The sequence below is a fragment of the Emys orbicularis genome, chromosome 5, assembly GCF_028017835.1.
Source record: "Emys orbicularis isolate rEmyOrb1 chromosome 5, rEmyOrb1.hap1, whole genome shotgun sequence".
Classification (NCBI taxonomy): Eukaryota; Metazoa; Chordata; order Testudines; family Emydidae; genus Emys; species Emys orbicularis.
In genome coordinates, this window is record NC_088687.1 from 64,118,568 (window position 1) to 64,138,950 (window position 20,383).

The 20,383-nt window shown below is 42.8% G+C and overlaps 1 protein-coding gene across 1 annotated transcript in view; it reads left to right on the forward strand.

The window, feature by feature from the left end:
- The first annotated feature begins 16,270 nt into the window (after nucleotides 1-16,270).
- GUCY1B1 (guanylate cyclase 1 soluble subunit beta 1) overlaps nucleotides 16,271-20,383 on the forward strand; it is a 57,170-nt gene continuing 53,057 nt past the window's right edge. The window contains exon 1 of the mRNA XM_065405302.1: nucleotides 16,271-16,338. The gene's annotated coding sequence lies outside the window, so the exon portion shown is untranslated. The remainder of the gene's footprint in view (nucleotides 16,339-20,383) is intronic.

Here is a 20,383-nt window from a genome sequence, read left to right on the forward strand (position 1 = left end):
TATAGCAGATTGGGACTGGCATACCTTGCACTGATTTAGGCCTGGTCTACACTCGGGGGGGAGGGGATCGATCTAAGTTATGCAACTTCAGCTACGTGAATAACGTAGCTGAAGTCTACGTACTTAGATCTACTCACCACGGTGTCTTCACTGCGGTGAGTTGACTGCTGCCGCTCCCCCGTCGACTCTGCCTGCACCTCTCACGGCGGTGGAGTACAGGAGTCGACAGGAGAGTGTTCGGGGGTTGATTTATCGCGTCTAGACTAGACACGATAAATCGACCCCCACTGGATCGATCATTGCCCGCCAATCAGTTGGGTAGTATAGACATACCCTTAGGATATTTGTGATAACATCAGTTCCTTGCAAGAGAGACACTGATATCTGAACTCTTAAACATTCTTTTGTATTTACGTACTAATTTAAAAAGCATTTCTGTTGTCCTCTAGGGCTGATCCAACAGAAAATATCAGTGGGCTTCTAGTCTGCCCAGGTACTAGAAATCCTGCCCCAGAAAACAACTTGGTTAATCACTGCAGAGCTATCCAGGATGTTGACAGATATCATAAAGTGACTTCTTTACTGTCCAACTCCCCTCCTGATTTTTGGAAAAGAGTTGTGTGTGGGTATTTCTGGGACCATATGTGTATGCTAAGTGACACCACTAAGATTCTGCACCTGTATAGTCCTGCTGGTTTTAAAAGTGACACCAAGGACGTATCCACATGTAGGGGGGAGGGGAAGGTTAATCCACAGCTTTTCGAGTTAATCTGCTTTGAAAACACTTGCGTATACATGATGCAGTTCATTTTTAGCGCACTGACTCTACATTTATTGCAAACTCTGGAGTGCTCATTCAAAGTGAACTATTTTTGCTGCGAAGCAAGTTAGTCCACGTTATTGTTCATGTGCACGCAATGCTGCTGCAAACTACTTCCACAGTCTGCAAAGGCTATCCCACACTCTTCTGTGGGTGACCATTACTGATCTCTTTAAGACTAACAGATGTATTGGAGCATAAGCTTTCGTGGGTGAATGCCCACTTCGTCGGATGCATGTAATGGAAATTTCCAGGGGCAGGTATAAACTATATGCATGTAATGGAAATTTCCAGGGGCAGGTATAAATTATACCTGCCCCTGGAAATTTCCATTACATGCATCCGACGAAGTGGGCATTCACCCACGAAAGCTTATGCGCCAATACATCTGTTAGTCTTAAAGGTGCCACAGGACTCTCTGTTGCTTTTTACAGATCCAGACTAACACGGCTACCCCTCTGATACATTACTGATCTGTCTGTTTACCTTTGTGCCCTCCCCTGGTCTGGGGTCAAGTTGACCAGATGTCCCCGCCCTCATTTATAAACTGGCACACAGACAGATTTTGTCCATTCACCCCTGGATTCCAGTTTACTACCAAAGACCTACAACGTGCCTCGAGCAGCTTCACCAATATCCTGTCTCATCGCCATCTGGGGAGGTGTCAGTGCAGGGAGCTCTTGTGGCAGCCACTGGAATAAAGACCGTTTTGTGGCCATTGCTAGGCAGATGTCCTTGAGGGACCATGACCAGAATGCGAAACAGTGCTGGATAAAGAGCAAACCGCTCCGGAGCACCTCCATTGAAATGACGGAGAACTGAGAAACTCCAGCGGAGGACATGTAACCTGTCCATTTTTGAGGAACTGGACAGGATTTTATATAACTACAAGACCACCCAACCTAGGCAGCTTATGGAGTCTGCTGGCTGCCTTACCTCCCCCCCCCCCCCCCAGGATGACCAGCAAGACTCATCGAGGAATGAACATGAGGAGGCCAATGAAGAGATCTCCCCAGAAAGACAGGATCTGTGCAGGACTCAGGACCCTGATGATGGCCAAGTAGAATTGAGCTCAGTTTCTGCTCTGTAGCAACCATCCCTGATTGCCAGGCAGTAACCGAGATCAGGACTGAGGGGGCTGATCCCATAGAGGGAACCTCAGCATGTAAGTTTTTTATTTTAAAAAAATAATTTATTATTTACATTTGCATTTATTATTATGCTATCCTGCCATGCTATCTTCTGTTCTGGGTGTGCCATGGCCACAGCCATTGTAGGCAGACATGAGCTAGAAGCTTTTCTGAATCTGAGGTCCTGCTTCCCTCCCTGTGCCCACACTATCCATTCACTGCCCCCCACCCCTACCTCGTACATCTTTCCAAAACGGCAGCTGCTCTGGGGGCAATTAGCCTGTGTCTCATCCTAATGTCCTGGCTACCGACTGTTTTCAGAAGGCACATATACTATGCCCCCTATTTTCCTTTCCCTTTCCTTCAGCTGTCCTGCCTGGAGAATGCTGCCCCCACTTCTCAACCCTGTTAGCCACTTCCAGAAGCAGGGCAGGCAGCCTTCGTGTAAGGAAAACATTGTGTGAAATGCAAAAGTTTATTCAGACAGTGGTTACAGGAAGAGAAGTTTGGTTCATGGTCTCACTTTTCATGAGATAGACATGAGCAGTGCATGCCCATAAAGCCACAAAGAATGGCTACCCAGTAAATGCCCTGCAACACTCATTTTTACTGATGGGTAACAGTTCCTGAAGCATTCAGTCATTGCAGAAACCTATCTATTTTTCTTTATACTTTCAACTTGTCTGCAGGGGAGATAGAGCAAAAATCTCAAGCTGAGAAGTTGCTCAGTTTTTGTTCAGAGATTGAGAAATAATTACACGACCATTCCTACTAGCATAGCTTGTGACTCTCTTCCACTCCTGTAATACTTCTGGGGGGAGCATCTTGGTGAATAACTTCACTGTGTATCTCCCTGATCTACCCTTTGCCTTTTGAATAAGGCCATTATTTGCCTCTTAGTCACCTAGTATTAAAAAAAATGCTATCACAGCCTCCCTAGAACATGAACAATAATCATTTGGCATTTTTTAATACCCCCACAGCACTGGCCAGACCCAGACCCTCAAAAGACAGGCCTCTGTGAGGGGGGCCTGCTCCCCACAGATGCTGCCTAGTGACTAGGCAAGGATGTGACAGGACCTCTTCTGTCTTTGTGCCTCCTGTTGACAGCTGCTCTGGCCATGCTGCAATCTCTCCCTTTCTGGGCCATAAGTTGTGTCCAACCCTTCTGGGGTATGTAAAGAGTCCAACAAATGCTAGTTCTGCTGCCCAGCAAGGGGCTTTAGGGCTTCACCCAGTGAAAGTCCCAAAGTCGGGACTCTCAAGATATGGGCTCTTCCTAGTCCCAAGTCTCTAGTATCAGAGATAGTCTTTTTGCCTCCAGCCCCATGACGGGTTCGGTAGATGAACCCAGATGCACCCTTTCCACCAGCTTCCAATCCAGGACCCAAAGATAGGCAGTTGAGTCCTATGCCCTGGAATGCCATGTGGTTGCCACCCTGGTAACTTCCTACCAGCCTAGCCATACAAGAGGGAACAGCAGAGACATGTAAGTAAAATAAAGAAGAAGTCTCCAACCTTTCACACATCCAGCACCCTTTGCCCTCAGCAGGTCAGGCAGGCCATCCCTAGTCAGTGGGTCTGGCAGCTGAGCCTCCCACAGTGCAAGTCTGCTAACCTCTGCTGGCTGCCTGCAAGTGAGCTACTCTGTTCCCATTTAAAGCTCCTCTTCCAGCCTGTGCATGCATTGCAGGTGTGGCAGGGCAGAGCTGCCTGGGCCCAGAGTGGCTCTTAACCCTTCCTCTCCAGTGTGGCGTTTGTACACCCCATCCCAGGCCCTTATCAATGGCTGAACAGCCGGCAAACCTGAGGGGGAGCAAATGGAAAACTTGTGATGAAATGTTTGCAGCCATCACTACAGAAAGAACAAATAGAAAAATGTAGAGAGGTGGAGCCAGTATGTGAGGATTGAGAGAGGGAATCTGATAAGGAGCTTTCCACAGAGATCATTGCAGCGGCAAAGGACAGCATGGCAGTTGCTAGGGAAAATGTTGCCATGGCCAGAGACAGTATGGAAGAAGGGAGATGCAGAGGCGACTCCTGGAGGCCATATAAAGCCGAAATGCCCTGTTGCAGCACATGTTGCTGTTAGGGCGGCAGGCAATGCAGGACTGCAAACCTACACGCAGCCATGCTATGCAACCCTTGGACAATACAGGCTGCTGGAAACAACAGCATCTCCTCCTCGCTGTACCCCTGCAGCACTGCTCCTAGAGGCGATTCCCCTCACAGATCAGGGCAGCGAGAACAGTGGCACCTAGGATCCGAGCTCTTTTGAGCCCTCTGTCACCCTTGGTAAATTCAAGTCTCTGCACTCCATGCCAGAAGGCCATAAACCAGATGAGGTATACTTGCCTGTTATTTTAAGCCCTCCTGCATCTTGTGTTGTGCCTTGTACTGTACTTGTTGCACTTTACTGTTTTGTTTCCCTGCTGGTGTAATAAAAAGGTTCTTCATTGTTTTGTTTTGTTTCTTAATTAAAAGCTGTTTTTTCATTTTCATGTCAGTTGATGGTTCATTTCTGTTTGTCACATAATAGTTTAATAATAAAAACCTTTAAAATTGCATTCATAAGGAGTCGACAGTTCATTTTACATAGAACATAATTAAATTTGCACTATTTCATAAGGTTTTACAAACATGGGTAGGCAAAGAGACAAGGTACAATAGGGATCGCTGCAACATTGCTCTCCATTGCCAATAACCACTGAACTACACAAACAACTTCTACCACTCTCCAGGGTTAACAGTTGGATGTACAGCTACCAGTTTCAAGCCCGAGACTCAAAATAAGAACAATAGGAATACTGCCCCAGCTGTTTGCATTTTATATTAAACACATTGCTGGCTGCTTAAACCGCTGAGTGAGTTTCTGTACCTCAGCCTGCACCTGTCATTAAGGTTTTCTCCCTTAGTCTCACAAACGTTGTGCAAAATACAGCATGCTGCTATAATCTTTGGGAATTTTTTTTCTGCTGCTTCCAACCTATTTCACAAACAATGCCATCTCCCTTTCAAAAGGCCAAATGCACATTCTACTGTCATTCTGCAACTAGTGAGGCGGTAGTTCCTTCTGTCCAAGTGGCCCATGAATGGCTTCATTATCAAGGAAATGGAGGGTAAGCTGGGTCTCCCAGGATAACCAGGCAATGTTCACACAATTAATGTCCACAGTGATCCAGTCCTTTCTCCGTTAATTTAAAATAGAGCTGAATTCCAAAAGATCCTAGTATGAACACCACACAGTCTTTAATACATTTATTCTCAAAACACCCTGTGAGGTACACAAATGTTATTATCCCCATTTTACAGATGGGGAAATGAGGCACAGAGACTAGCCCAAGCTTACAGAGGAAGACTGTGGCAGATGAGGGACTCAAATCCAGGTCACCCAAGGCCTAGGCTAGTACACAAACCACTGGAACATCCTTTCCTTCTGAGTACAAACAGGAAGCAGATATGTTTGTGTAAAGTGCCATTTTTATATCGTCACTCTTCTGACCATAACTGTGTGTATGAACTTTTAAAGCATATTGCTTTTCATCCTTTAGTTTTGTGATGAGAACCAGTGGTTGAGGACAGCTGGACAGAGCAAGCACCTACAGAGCCTTGAAAAAAGTACTTGTAAAATGCATAAATTAAGAACTGAGTTTGAAAAAGTATATATTAATACAGATTTTCCATAAGCACCATCTTGAACAGCACTGCTCATGGTCAAAGTGTGACAGCTCCATTCAAGAGATTTAGAAATCATTCTGTTACAAAACAAGAAAGATAAGAGAATGAAAACAGCAGTGCTGCAGGAACCCAAGAATTTTGGACATCCTAGTGGCTAGTGAAGGTCACAACAGTATTGTTTTTATATACAGATTTTATCCTCTTGACCTAAAGTAATATCCAGCAAAGACTTAGGAGTCCTGTGAGGATATCTCTAAGTCTTGAGGATCAATAGTTCTGACTCTTTGGGAGGCCCACAACAGGCGACTGATCCATGAATATTGAAGTCAGTAGGAATCTGTCCATTCCTAGGATAGTGAATGGTAAAACATAATGTTGCTTTTTTTTTTTTAAGAAACTTTTTTTTTCCAAATCTGAGTTATTTTCCACAGTGTGGAAAGGACAGGAGTCAGCAGCAACTACAAATACCTTTACAGGGAATGCGTTCCTTTTTGGTCATGGAAGACAGGGCCGGCTCCAGGCACCAGCGCAGCAAGCAGGTGATTGGGACGGCCAAGGGGAAAGGCGGCACATCCGGCTCTTCGGCGGCATTTCGGAGGGAAGGACCTGCCGCCGAAGTGCCACTGAAGAAGAAAGCGGCGCGGTGGAACTGCCGCCGAAGTGCCGCCGATCGCGGCTTTTTTTTTTCTTTCCCCGCCGCTTGGGGCGGCAAAAACCCTGGAGCCGGCCCTGATGGAAGAAAAGAAATACTGTGTTTGGAGGATGGCCATTCTCAAGGCCAGATTTAGTACAAGTCTGTAACTCCATAGGATGTACAGCATGGAGTTTCCTGACTGCTCTCACCCCTTCCCAAGGGTATTATGGCAAGTGGGTATAATTTTGCCTTAAAACAAAGATGGTATATTAAATTAAATGAAAATAACTTTTTTTTTTTACTATTTCATCATTCATTTTAAACATTTTGAACCAGATCGTCAGCAGTGGTGTAAACCACTGACTTCAATGACCTTTCATCTCAAAATGCCAAAGCTTTCCTGTTCCCACTAATGCCCCAGTTCAGAGGAGTGTCCCTGTTCAGGAAAAATGCTTAAGCTTATGCTTCACTTTAAGCAGTATGTGTGAAGCTCACTGAAGTCAACTGCATTGCAACACATGCATAAAGTTATGTGCTTAAATGCTTTCCTGATTCAAAGTCATAAGCATGTGCTGAAGTCCCATTGAAATTAAGTACTTAAATTCTTCGTTGAATCAGCACCTAAGTACAAATGCAAAATTTTATATTTTAAAACTAATCTTTTTAGTTAAATTATATCTGACAGGAAAAAAACGGGAAAGCCAATAAGCACCTTCTTTGCATTTACAAAAGCAAGATACAGCTTAACTACCATAACATTTTTTGCAAGCAAATAAATGAAATGCAATTGTTTCCAGGCTGATGACTTCTGTGCCATTTATGTGCTCAGATACAATGACATGCTCAGATACACCTCTACCCCAATATAACGCTGTCCTTGGGAGCCAAAAAATCTTACTGCGTTTTAGGTGAAACTGCATTATATCGAACTTGCTTTGATCCGCAAGAGCGCACAGCTGCGCCCCCCTGGAGCGCTACTTTACCGCGTTATATCCGAATTCGTGTTATATTGGGTCGCGTTATATCGGGGTACAGGTGTACCATGTGATGACAGCAATATAAATACATAATAGATTAGAATGTTGTCAAGAACCTTTTACATTAGATAGATGAATTAACTTTTTATTAGATCCAGAAGATTTTATGGGATTGATTCTCATTTTAACTACGGCCCCTTTATATTGATCAGGTGTAATTTCACATTTATGCTCACTGTAAGGCCCTTTTGCTCTGCCAGAGCAGTATAAAGGGAAGTTAGTGTAAATGAGAATCAGACTCTAGGAATCTAACAATGCCATTTTAAATATGTAATGGAAAAGGTGAGTCAAAATAGTTCCATTAATAATTATTCATTCCATCAAGACCTGATACGATGTCAGTGAGATAGTTGGAGGAATTTTTCCTCACCATTTGTGCCAAAGGAAGTGCAATTAGTCTTTCTTTCTTTCTTTCTTTCTTTCTTTCTTTCTTTCTTTCTTTCTTTCTTTCTCAAACTATTGTGTAAAAACAAAATGAACAAAAAACGTGCGGAAACTGAGAAAACAATGAAATGCAGAGATAGTTCAACCCCTGAGCCAGATCTGCTTCCTCCTGTGTAAATCACACAGAAGGGGCATTCATACCTCTATAGAACCACCATCATTATTCACATCCCTTTCCACTGCATTATCTTAAATGGCAGCAGCAGCACAGAGGCCCTGATTCAGGACCAAGGCACAGCTTGCAAGGGCAGCATTTCCCACAGAAAGAAGAGATACATAGGAATGAAAGGGCACATTACTCTTGAATCTTGACCTGCGTGTACTTCTACTACCCCCCCCCCTCCACCCCATTGAATGGCTATTTATCATGTTGTGCTGTCATTTTTCATGCCTGCTCATTGTTGTGTAAAAGCTGTGGAAGGGGAGTTGTTAGTTCTGGGAGTAGCAGTAACTCCTGTGCGATTTGCCAGTCATAGTATGTAAGCATGCTAATCTGAAGCCCTGTTCTGTCAGGACACACCCTCTCAGCCACATAGTCAAGCTGCTTGAAATTATGTAGAGTTGGCCTTAGTATTAATAAGGTGTAATTGTCCAAATGACTGGCTAACCCTAGACCCAGCTACTTGGGCATTAGGTGTGCACTCTAGTGAATTTTCACACATTTAGCACTTTTACAGACATTAACTACCTGTCACAGTTCCCTTTTGATTAAGGTAAGTATTAGTTTTATAGCTAGGAATAATGAAGGAAGAAAGTTTAAGTGACTTGATGAGGCCATGAAGAGAGTTGGTATCAAAACCAAGTTTAGAGTCCTTGTTCTCAGCCCTACCGTGTCTGCTCATCCCTGCATCATATTATTGAGCTGCCTCTGCCTGAGGCTAAATGACTTGCTGATAGGGCAGCAAAGAAATTTGCTCAGCTGCTGAAGACACCTATTTGGGATGGAGCTCATGCTATCACTGGCACCTTGGGCAGCACTGCCTATCTCAGTCTCAGGTCCTTCCAAAAGATGGACATGTGATAGTAGAGTTCATTGGTAAGAATAAATGGTCAGTTTTCGCAGTGGAGAGAGGGAAAGAGTGAGATTCCCCCAAGGATTTGCACTGGGACCACTACTGTTCAATGTATTCATAAATGACCTGGGAAAAGAGGTGAACAGTGAGGTGACTAAATTTGCAGAGGATACAAAATTACTCAAGATAGGTAAATCCAAAGCTAACTGCAGATGAAATTCAATGTTGATAAGTGCAAAGTAATGCACAATTGGGGGAAAAGTCCCAACTATACATACACAATGATGGGGTCTCAATGAGTTGTTACCGCTCAGAAAGAGATCTTGGAGTCATTGTGGACAGTTCTCTGAAAACATCCACTCAATGTGCAGTGGCAGTAAAAAAAACAACAACAACAACAACAAAAAACTAACGGAATGTTAGAAACCAGAGCAGAAGGGAGAATATGACCCACTATTTTTAGTTACTCAGCAGTGCAGGAATGTTGAAGCTGAATATATGGGAGATAATCCGTTATTCTGAAACTCCTGCAATTCACAGACACAACAGTTTAAGATGTGTATTCTTCTGAGCACAAATTCCTGATCTGAATGTTACATATGCAGTTATGCGGGAACATGAGGCTAGACATCCACTCAAAGAAATAATAAACTATGAAGGAATCTAAACCAAAGTAAACGACCTTTTAAAGCTGTGAGTCCCATGTGCCTTAGAAGTTTTTGATGCTGACTGTAAAGCAGCTCTTCTAATTAAGACAGCAATTACCTATTCTAAGTGGAAATGACCTCATCATTTCGCTACTGTCTTCATTGTGCTGCTGTCTTTAGAAACTTCTACTGGAATTGTTTGGTCGTTTTCTGATTGTTGTGAGGTTACAAGTTTCCCAGTCAGTGTCACTACACAAGCAAACAAACATTTGTTCAGTAGCTTTTTTCAAACTTAAGTATTCCAGTTATTTTACAAACACTTAAGTCAAAATGGAGCATGGGATAGAAAATGCCCCTTAGCCCTGGGGAATATCCTCAATAAAATTCAGCCTCTGCAGGGGAGGAGGTGGCAGGTTAAATGCAGGGGACTAGCCACTGGCTACCAAATTCTCTCTGCCCAACCAAAGTGTGCAAGGGAATGCAGCGCAAGTTCATGGAGGATAGATCCATCAGTGGCTATTAGCCAAGATTGCTAAGCCTCCAATTGCCAGACAGTGGAACTGGACAATGGGGTGGATCACTCAGTAATTGTCCTGTTCTGTCCATTCCTTCTGAAGTATTTGGCAGTGGCCACTGTCGGAAGACAGGATTCTGGGCTAGATAGACCATTGGTCTGACCCAGTATGGCCATTCTTATGTTCCTAAGTTAGTGCCCACTGAGAGCTTGATCCAAAGCCCATAGAAGTCAATAGGAGTCTTTCCATTGACTTCAGTGGGCTGTGGATTGTACTCTGAGTTATCACTGCTCTTCTTTGGGCTGTCAAAATAACACTGGACAAATCCTCAAAAGTATTTAAGTGCATAACTCCCATGGATTTCACTGGGAGTTAGGCACCTAAATACAGTTGCAGATATGCGACACTCCCCCTTGAGGGAAGATTTAAAATAAAGCTCACAGTTTCCCATCTTTTGGATAACCGGGTTATTCCAGTACAAGGAAGCATGGGATCTTGAACTTTTCTTAATCATCAAATTCATCTTTGGCTGCAGCTTGTCAATAACAGTATTAAAAACAGAATTTAAATGGCATCTTGCTGCAGTTCAAATGCTGAGCCTTTCTAAGCCAATCTTAACAAAAGTAATGTATATTTGCATGCCCTTAGAAATATGGTATGACAATCCAAATGTCAAGGCTCAGACCATTGTGATTTGGAAACAGCCAAAAGCAGGTTTGCTGTTGGTAAAGTAACACAACCCTCAACAAACTAACTCCAACAGTACCATATAAGGCTGAATTTTTATTGAAGTTTTAGTAACAATATAAACCATAAGAGCAAAGTCCAGAATAAGCATGTAGCTTATTAAAATTCGCTGTATTTTATAATGCTTTTTGTAGCAACAAAAACACATTGAAATGCATGTAAATATTATGGGCCAGCTAGTGTTTTCCATTCATATCCCCTCACACCACTGCACAGAGGCCATACATTATTTCTTGCACTCCATAAATTCAAGGACTACTCCCAAAGGGGTATGCAAAGTGTGGGAAAGAGCTCACGCTGTACCGTTTCATGAGGTATAGTGGCAGCGGCTGTGCTCCCTCTGCATTCCCATGCTGTATGGCTGGTCCTTGAAAACTCAACCTAGTTTTTAGCCTGGAAGTCTGGCAATACCAAAGGTCTGGGGGAAGGGGATGACAATAATTCAGAGACACTTCCCACTTCAACTAACTCTTAGCCAGGAGTTTGAGCTCCTCCCACTGTGATGTGAAGGTGAAGGGAATAGTCCTACCTCATGTTTGTTGATATTCCAGTATATAAACATTTTGTGTCTCCTTTACATTGCCCACAGGTATATTTTATTTCTTTATTAGCCATGTGCATTATCCATTGCCTGACTGGCATGAAAAAGTTATATAAAGAAGATGATTTATTTGACCATGGATTTTTGTCTGTTTCTAGTGATGTGCATTTTACAAGTTATATATGTCTGGAATTAGACATTTGTATGGCTAGTGTGAACATCCAAAGAAGAATAAACATTTATTTTAGAAAACAGATAAACTCTCATGTTTTTGTCCATAAACCAACTTCAAACTCCCTGGGTTTAAGAAGAAGCTTCCCCTAGGGGCAGATCATTCCATAACTATCTACTACAGGGTATCTTGCACTTTTTCTGAGGCACCTGCTCCTGGGGACTGACAGCAACAAGATACTGGGCTAGACAGGCCACTGATCTGATCCTATATGCCCATCCTCATATTCCAGTGGGCCAAATTTTCAAAAAGGCCTCAACCTAGCCTTCAATAATTTTCTTGGTTTTAGCTTTTTTTATATACACTTTGCCTATATATTACAACAGCTCCCTGTGGGTCTAATCTTGCAAACACTTGCATACATAATAAACATGGGTGACTTCAGAAGGCATTCTCTCATGAATAAAGTTACTAATATATATGTCTGCAGGACTGCATCCTTTATATACTCACCTAAATCTAGTATTTAAGGACAAACACCCTAATTTGTGTGTAGAAATGTGATTTGCTCTCCTATGTCTGTTTCTGTGTACACAGCAATTTAGAGGTAAAAAAAAATCGTGCAAAAATGTTTTTGATCCAGAAAATTAAGATTTCAGTTTTAAAGATTGCTTTTCAAAAACTGACCCTGTGAGCTAAGTTCACTACTAGGAGTGGCAAAACTTCATTTACATAAGTGGAGTTGTTCCCACTTAAGGAAGCAACGAATTTGACCCTATGTGTTCAAGACAATATTATTTTCAAATAAAAATAGCATATTATAAAATACTTGAACTTTTTAAAAATCACCAAATGATTTCAGTAGTATGATAACACACAGTGTTCCAGTGATGGCAAAGACATATTATTTACAAAATAATAACCTATAATTTGTCACAACAGCACTGCTTCACCAGTCACAATAATGGAATAGAGTCGTCTAGTATCAGATCTGTTCTTCTAATGTCCAAAGAAAAATGGCAACTAAAAAGTGATGCTTTACAATTTGTGAATTCCTCTCAGAAATGGAAACCTGTCTTGAGCAATAACATTTTGTTAGCATCTTATATTGGTTTTGATGCACTGGATCCATTAAATAGAATGTAAAATTGCCTTGATAATTTAAATATTTTGTATTTCAAGCACAAATTTTGAGTACTACACCAAGTTTGGTGTTATAACAAGCAAAGATCCCATGCTGTTTTGCTCTTTCTTTAATCTTCAGATCAATAAACCAGTCATTTGTATTATTCATTATACTATACATTTGATTCCAAAACTTAAAGCACACATATGTCTCTGGGTGTAAATGTCATTGTGTTTTGCCCTTATTTAATTTTACTGACTTTGAACTTTGACCATATTACTTACATAGAAAAAGACAAGGGGTGAAATCTTGGCTCCACTGAAGTTAATGGCAAAACTCCTATAGACTTCAATGGGCCAGGATTTCACCCAAGAAGTTCAACCTGAGGGCTCTGTGTTGGAGTGGGTCAGCATGTATACAGTATAATACTGGAATAGTATAACACCTACGATAAGCCTGCTATATCTTAGATGTATTTATACTGCATTATTTAAAAAAAAAAAAAACCAGAAGCAAACTCCCCAGATTCTCTGTTTCGAGCAGAAAGGGCCAGATCTTTAGCTGATGTAGGACACTTGAAGTTAACAGAACTACAAAGAATTACATTATCTTATGATTTGTCCCCAGAGTTCTTTTATTAGCCTAGTGATGGCAGAAATGAGGAAGGAATAGATTTGTAAATTTCATCTTTGATTTTTTTCCCCTTCTCTTCCATATCAACCATCAGAGATTTTACTCCGTTAGCTTTTCAGTCTGGGTCTCTATGATTGTTTTTAGCAATCTTGCTCCCATGACTGGTTGTTTGGATCCTCTCCCAACTGGTATCCTTCTGCCAAGAGGAGAGTCTATTTAACCTTAATTTGACTGTAATCATAAAAGCCTCCAGGGCTTGTGGGTAAGTAGTATAAGAAAACAGCAATTATTCCTTTTGCTGAAGAAGCATTCCTTGATTAAGGAGCATCCTGTTTTTCATTGTCCCATTTCCATTATTTTAACTTCCTTGAGATAGATGGTTTAAAAAGTCTTTTCAAAGCATAAGTTATTTTATATTTCTATAAATCACATTTATAAGAAGTCTCATTTTGGAATTTGGTCTGGCTATTGTCCCAAAACTTCACAGGTCTTTAATTATCTTCTTTGTCAGATAGACTCTGGCATTGCATTAATGTCTCTTCTAGACCTTCCTGTACTTTTTTGTTTCATGCTGCTGTTTAATTTTGTACCTTACAGTAAAGGTTAAAGATATAAGAAGTGTTTAAATCTAAGTGAGCCTTTTAACCTAGTTTGAAATTTTCTGACTTTTCCAAGTGCTGCATTATCTTAGCTTTTTTGTTCTGTATTTGTACAGTGCCTACCCACAATGGGGTCCTAATCCATGACTGGGCTTCTGGGCTCTACAATCAGTCATCACCATCAATTCTGCCTGCATGTTGTCCTCCGTCATGTATCCAAAACTCCATTTGGAGAGGCATGCTTCACTTGGTTGTCCCTCTATGAATAACATTTATTCAGTAGGCTACATTACTGCTATTCTATAACTTTTCCTTTCCATATGGCAATTAAAGAGAAATGTCAACTTATTAAATCATGTATTGTTGAATCATGTGATTATTAAAAGAGAAAGACATGCAACCTGCTTGTCACTGATGCTATCTATTTATCTCTTGCATTTCACGTGGCTTGGAATAGGAAAATCAGTGGAGGCATAATAAGTTGTATTTATAGTCAATTTCTCCTTTAGGTTCTTAGTGCTGCAATATTTGGTTTTCAAACACAGAAGAGTTTTTTGTGTTTTCACTGGAATTTAAAACAATTGCAGAAACATTTCTATTGGTCTATAGTTTTTAAGACATCAGTTTGGCAAAATTTACACTTTTTGGTTAAATTTAAGTCAACTTTGCCCTTTCAAAATTACCTCTTGACCATTACAAAAGGCATTAAAACCAACATGCACATTTGTCTCACTTGGTATCTTTACTTATTATAATGTGTCAGCTGTTAGGACACTGAACACAAATGCAGAACTATTCTTCTGACTCACCCAGCAGTCAGGCCAGGTCAGTCCTACTGTCTCCAATCTAGAAATATAAGAGGTTAAAAGATCTTTCTGATACAATGGGAACTATGTGACAGATGGTTCCCTGCCGAGAAGAACATTGGGAAACATTTAGGATGAGGGTTCTGTTTCTTGGTGTTTATATTAACAATATACTTTTTTTTCTATAACATGTGGCATACACAGAATACATCAGTATGTGAGCTGGCATGAAAGATGTATGGGCATTAACTCATACATGGCACTCCTGCCATGGAAATTTTTAGTAAATTTCACAGCAGAAGTGTGGGGAGAAAAAACAGCTCCATGCTCAGGGTGTTTGCAACCTGGTGCAGCTGTGCCCCATGTGCCAGGCTGCAACACCACTTGGTTTGGGGGCCTAATCAAATGTGTTTGTACAGCCCTTTCCAAGACTTCACTGACCTTATTCAAATTCACGATTTCTGTTACCCCACTTCCGTGGCAAAACTGTAGCCTTACTCCTGAGTAATGCAGCCATTCATCCCAAACACATGTCCTTAACCTCTTTAAATCCAGCCAGGCCATTATGCATTCTGTTTCTCATCTTTCTCTGTCTCTCTCATGCACACATATGATGGCATTAATAATGTATTCTGTGGGGAGGACTGAAGCAAGAGAAACCACACTTGTTAAATATTTACCATTCATGAGCTGGAGAAGCCAATCAGTAGAAGGGCCTATTATTAATACAAGTCAAGCAACCAGGTAACCCGAGCTACCCAGAACAATAACCAAAAATACCAGCAGGTTACAGCCATTGCTACCCATCCACAGCCATTTAGCTGTTTACATTGCTGCAGCATTTGAAACCCATTGCAAAGGGTTTCGCTGAGGCTGCTGCCCCCCCTCCCCAACTCCGAACAACACTGCTCCCCCCGCCTCCGCCCCCCGCGCTTCGCTTCACATTGTCTCCCCCCTCGGGGGCTCGAGCCGAGCAGCATCCTCGAAGCATCTGAATTCCCTCCTCTGGCTGTGATTGGAAGCCAGCCCTGGGCCGAGCTGAGGATTGGCTGTCGGGAGGTGGCAGTCAGCGCGCCGCGGGGGTGGCGGTGGCTAGCGCTCCGGCTCTCCGTGAGCTCTGCTGGAGCGGCGGCTACGGTCGCTGAGTGCAGCCGGGGAGGGGGCGTCAGCAAGCGGAGGGAGCGAGTGGCGGCGCAATGGTGAGCGCCGCGGGGGCTGCGGCTGTGGGCACTTTCCTCTCTCCCCAGGGTTGCCCTGTCCCCCGCGCCTGCTCGGATTACGGCCCTTGCTATAGCGAAGGGGAGGGAGGCTGAACCAAGAGATGGGCTGGGCGCGGGGCAGCGGCGGTGGAGGGGAGGGGGAGGGCAGGGGGCTGACGGGCAGGGCAGGCCGGGGTGATGACGGGGGAGGGTGCAGAGGAGCGTGCAACCCCCTTGGAAGGCAGATGCCCGAGGGGTGCTGCGCTGGGGGAGGCGGCTCAGGCTGGGGCTGGCGCCCCGCTGTGAGGGCGATGCTCGGTAGGGGATTTTCTCCCACGCGGGATGATCGGCCCCATAACGCACCAGGGGATGCAGGCCGGGAGTGGGGGGTGCTGGTCTCCTTCCCCCGGCCCGCCCGCAGCAAATGACTGAGCCCCCGCACTGCTCCTGTAAGCGACCCCTGCCCCCACCTTCGCTGCTCGCACGCCCGTGACTGACCCACCCCTTCGCCCCTTGTCCGCAGTACGGATTCGTCAATCACGCCCTGGAGCTGCTGGTGATCCGGAATTACGGCCCGGAGGTTTGGGAGGACATCAAGTAAGTGCCGCCCCCGAAGCGCTGCGAGGGGCCCCGGCTCGCTCGCTCTCTCTGTCCGGGAGCCGCCTCCCCTCGGGGCAAGATGCCCTCCCCCCGCCCCCCGCTGTTCGCCCCGATCCGCCCCTGGCCTGCCCCCGTGCGGATCGTGGCTCCCTTTCCCCGTAGGGATCCCCCCGCCCGGGCACTCTCCGCGGCAGCCGCAGCTGGTTCCCACGCTCCTGTCAGGGCGGGAGGGAGCGGAGGCAGCCGCAGCAGCCCGGGGGACACGGGTCAGGGCCGCGGGGCGAGAGGCAGCTCCCGGCTCGCTGGCACTTGGTGAGCAGCATCGCTCAGGTTCGTGGGAAGGAAGGAGCAAGGTCGGTTCCACACACTCAGCAGCCTCCTGAATGGGCCGATCCGAGCTCAGTTGCTCGTGGGAATGTTGCAAACGCGCCAGCAACCTCCAGCGCTGATCCCAGGCTGAGCTCCCGGGTGAGAGTCCAGGGGCTCCAGCGCATCCCCGCTCGCAGCCCGATCCCTGCTGTCACACAGCGGCAGCTGAGCTAGGCCGAGTGCAGTGAGGGACACGATATATGTACCGTGTAAGGAAAAAGTGTTTGTTTTTACTCTTTTCAGAATTTAGCAATTTGTTTGTAAACAAAGTGTTAAGTGTTTTTAACCCCCATTGTGTACAGTAGTTAACATGGTCCCACAAGGCAGCCTTACATTTTTCAATGTCCATCCACAAAAGTGTGCAGCAGGAATTGCATAAACCAAGCACCTGATGTGTATGTTCAAGTAAGGATATACAAGGGGCAAACTTCTTCACAAGCACTGGGTGTTTTGCACACAGCCTTTTTGACTGCACACTTTTGCTTCTGGGCTTGTGGTAGATATTGCATACATAACTTGTTAATTATACAGAGTTGTATACCTCTGTCTGTAGCTGTCTTGAGTTGTCTTCAGAAAGTAACCTCTTACTCTGACATGGTTAGCACAGCATTTTCAAATTCATTCAGGCTAAGCTCAATTTTAGCTTAATTGGGGCTTGACTCATTCTCCCTCCCTTGATTTCAATGGAATTATCCCAGGATGAAATTGACCTCAGCTGCTCATGGATCCTGAATGTAGTCCCATTTTGACTCTTGGGTAAGGTAACAGACATTGGGTATGTAGGGGGTTCAGACACCACATGGGAAGACTCCACTAACATTCTGGTGTCAGATCACTCTATTTGGTAGACACAACAATTAAATCTCTTGCAAATTCCTGAAGGAGTTCAAGTGGAATTTGTAGTTTATACGTTCTTAATTCAAAACACAAAATACTATATAAAACTGACATTAACGGGTTACTTTCACCCTGAATTTGAAATAAGAAAAAATATTTATACAAAAAGAAATACTGTGTAAAATGGCTAGTATTTTCCTGTATATTCATATTATCAAAGATAATATTATAGCTTTCTTGAGCCCAACTCCTTCTGCTTGATCCTCCAAGGAAGGCTAAAGTTAGTTTGAATGACATTAGTCTGTTTCCAAGGAAATAATTATTGTGTCAAAATATTGAATGATGATTTCACTGCTGGATTGGACAGAAGTATGGTTTGGGTTGTGAGGAACAACACTCTGTTTAACACAAATACAGTTACTTTGATACTTAACCAAAATCATAAGAAAAATAGGTAAAAGACATGATATATGCTGCATTCATAAATGCATGATATAGTTTTAAGTTTGCCCTGTAAGACATTTCTTCTTTAACTCTGGGCTTAATGATAATGCTGGATCTTAGAAAAGCAGATGAAAACCAGAATGTAATACTTGGGCACAATGTGTTATTTTAAATGAGGAGTAGGATTTTTTAGGTTTACCTCAGTTACTTAGGGGAATAGTTCTCCTTTCAACTGGCACTCTAATTTCCTTAGTGTTATTTTAATTTTTGTGTGTGAAGAGTTTTAAGTAGTAAATTGAAAATATTTGTGTTCATCTCAGAGCATGCAGAAAATTGTTTTCTTTAGAGCCATCAAGATCAAATGTGCCATTGAATGAAGCTTTGCCCTATAGAAATGGAAGAGAAAATCATTGATGAGTTTTTGATGCTGCTGTAAGAGTGACATTTTGCTGACACCATTATCATCAAAACATAGACACAATTACAATTTAAGTCTCCACTCCTGGCCTTCAAACAGCTCTTCAACATTTCTTTGCAACCACCATCAGCCTCATAATTTGGGTTATTGAAAAACGAGGCGTGCAGATGACACACAGTGTAACTCTCAGGAAGATTAGGTCTGTACTTTTGCATCCACCTATAAAACAGAATACACTGAAAACATAGCATGCTTTGTACAGAACAAGGGATTCTACAAAGAGACAGATTACAAACTGATGATATTACTGTGGAAATCTGCTTGATTTTTAATACATAACTGGAATTACAAAAGAATAATATTATTAATAATAAAAAAAACAAATTCAGAGAACTCTGGAACCTTGCTTTACTGAACTAACATGACAGGTCCCAAATAAAAAGATCATAGGTTGAACCCAGAAAAAAGACGGCAAGGCTGAAATCTGGCTTATGGAATGTAATCCTGAGTTATAGAGCCTCCATTGGTTTTCCCACCTTAGTATTTACAGTAGCTAATTCTACTTCTATTTTATAAATGTTCTCTTCCTGGCACTCATAAAACTCAGAATGTGCGTTTTTTCAATAGTTTCCTGGCACGGGTCATGCCACCTGAGTACTCACTCAGCTGAGTACGTTGAGATAGAGTAATGTGCACATGGGGGAAAGTCTCCATGAGGCTAATGGACATTGCTACAGCAGATTGTCCTTAAAATACAGTAAGCATGTTCCTAGATAATATTTTCCTTTGCTTACTAAAAGTTACATGGTCTGTGTCATGCTTGCCATTTTAATCCACTTTTTCAGTTCATTTCTTCTGAAGAAGTTGACTCTGGATATGGGACAAATTATTAACTGTATGCAGACCAATGTTGTATTATTCTGCATACAGGGGGTTTCATGCTAAATAAACTGATATTTAGGGCTATAGTTCCTTTTTATATTTAGAGGCTTTTGGTGTTTTCTTCCCCTTCTCAGAAGAAGAATAGATTTCAGACTCCTTATTTTTGTCATTGTTACATGTAGAAGGCCATTTCAGATCTGGTTTGGCCATTTATACCTTTCTCTAGTTACCTGCTGCTAGAAACAAATGAGCTCATTGGGATTTACCCCTCTGCTGTCATGGGGTTATCTTCATATTCAGGTATGTGTTTTCAGCTTGGTATACAGGAATTTAGTACTATGACTTCCATTATGTTGATGAGAATTGCTACGTTTTGCACTGAATATTTAACCCATAATGTCTGTAGACAGTACCAGCCTGTTATTATTGACACTTTCATATGTTTCTTGTGTGCACTGCAACTCTAACTGCCAAACAGACAACCACCAATGCCCAAGACTCTTTATTGTCCTTTATTTTACATTAAAGAGAATTTAATGTCAACACATTAAACATATTAAAAAGACAGGCACATGCACATATTAAAAAGACATGGATACACTTTGAGATTTCCCGCAGAACAGATGTCACATACAGCTGGGCCACATTGCCAGCACACCTGAAAACCTCCTGGCACCTCTCTCCAATGCTAAGTGTGTAACCACTTAGAAGCCTTAATCAATGAGCAGGGATGTACTCTTTAAACAGGTGCACATGAGTTTCAGAAGCCCTAAGACCATATGGGATTGTTGGAGGCAATGTTTCCAATAGAGAATATGTAAATTATTGTCTATCCTGAGCTTCCACCACTGTGGTTAGGCCTTGAGCTGGATTATCTTTAAACAAATCAAAGGTGCCTCTGTGGCCTCTTTTATCTGGTTTTTGGCCAGGCTTGACCCTCAATTTGTGACACTTTCAGTGAGTGAGATTTCCAAAAAAAATATGAGTGAGATTTTAAATGTCTTATTAAAACACACAGCAAAGCTCTTCATCACAACAACAAGATCATTTACAGTCTCCTTTAAAATGAATGCAGAATAAGTGATCCTCTTC